This window comes from Belonocnema kinseyi, chromosome 6 (genome assembly GCF_010883055.1).
Source record: "Belonocnema kinseyi isolate 2016_QV_RU_SX_M_011 chromosome 6, B_treatae_v1, whole genome shotgun sequence".
NCBI lineage: Eukaryota > Metazoa > Arthropoda > Insecta > Hymenoptera > Cynipidae > Belonocnema > Belonocnema kinseyi.
In genome coordinates, this window is record NC_046662.1 from 117,995,809 (window position 1) to 117,996,917 (window position 1,109).

Sequence of the window (1,109 nt, forward strand, 5' to 3'; positions counted from 1 at the left end):
TGCACGGTGATATGCAGGAAAAAGCAGAGGAGATTAAAGAAATGATTGAAGAAAATAAAGAAGAGATTAGGATGATAATAGGTGGTGATTTCAATGCGAGAAAACGAGACAGAGAAGGAAGGGAATAGGAAGAAGAGAAAGGAAGAAAATCCAAAAATAAGGTACTAAGTGGGGAGGGAAAAAAGTTGTTAAAGAGCTTGGAGGAGTTGGGATGGTATATCTTAAACAGGAATATAGAAGGGGATGAAAAAGGAGAATATACACGCTCAGGAAATGAAAGGGGAACGGTAATTGATTATGTGATAGTGGATGATGAGGTAAGAGAGAAGGTTAAGAAACTAGAAGTAGGAGAATATATTGATTCGGATCACTTTCCCTTAATAGTGACATTAGAGGGACAACAAAGGAATAGCAATATGAGTAAAATGGGAGCAAATGTAAAAAGTGTAGGAAAAGGGGATTGGTCAAGGGAAGGAAAAGAACAGTTTAGAGAAAAAATAAGAAATATCAAAATGGGAGAGGGAAATGTGGACGAGGAGATGGAAAAAATTATAGGAGAAATAAAAATAGGATTAGAGTGCACAAATAATAATGAAGTTAGTAGAGGGGGGAATAGAAGTGAGTGGGATGAGGACTGCAAAGAGAAAAAAAAGGAGGTCAGAAAGGAATTAAGAAAATGGAGAAAAGAAAAAAGTAATGGGGAAGAATATAGGGGAAAAAAGAAAGAGTATACTGAATTGTGTTATCAAAAGAAAGAGGAAGAGAATAAAAGGTTTGAGGAAGAGGCGGAGAAGGCTAGGACCGAAGAAGAGGTATGGAAGGTAGTAAATAGAGAAAGGAAAAGAAGAAAAAGAGTAAACCAAGATATTGAAATGATAGAGTGGAAGAAATATTTTTTGGATTTGCTGGGAGGAGTAGAGAGAAAAGTTGTAAAGGGAGGAAAATGTGGTAGAGAAAGAGAGGAGGAAGAGAAAATTTCAAGGGAAGAAATAGTTAAAGTTTTAGGCATAATGAAGGATGGAAAGGCACCTGGTATAGATGAGATCCCAAATGAAGTATGGAAATATGGAGGGGAGGAACTAGAGGAATGGGCATGGATAATGTGTAAT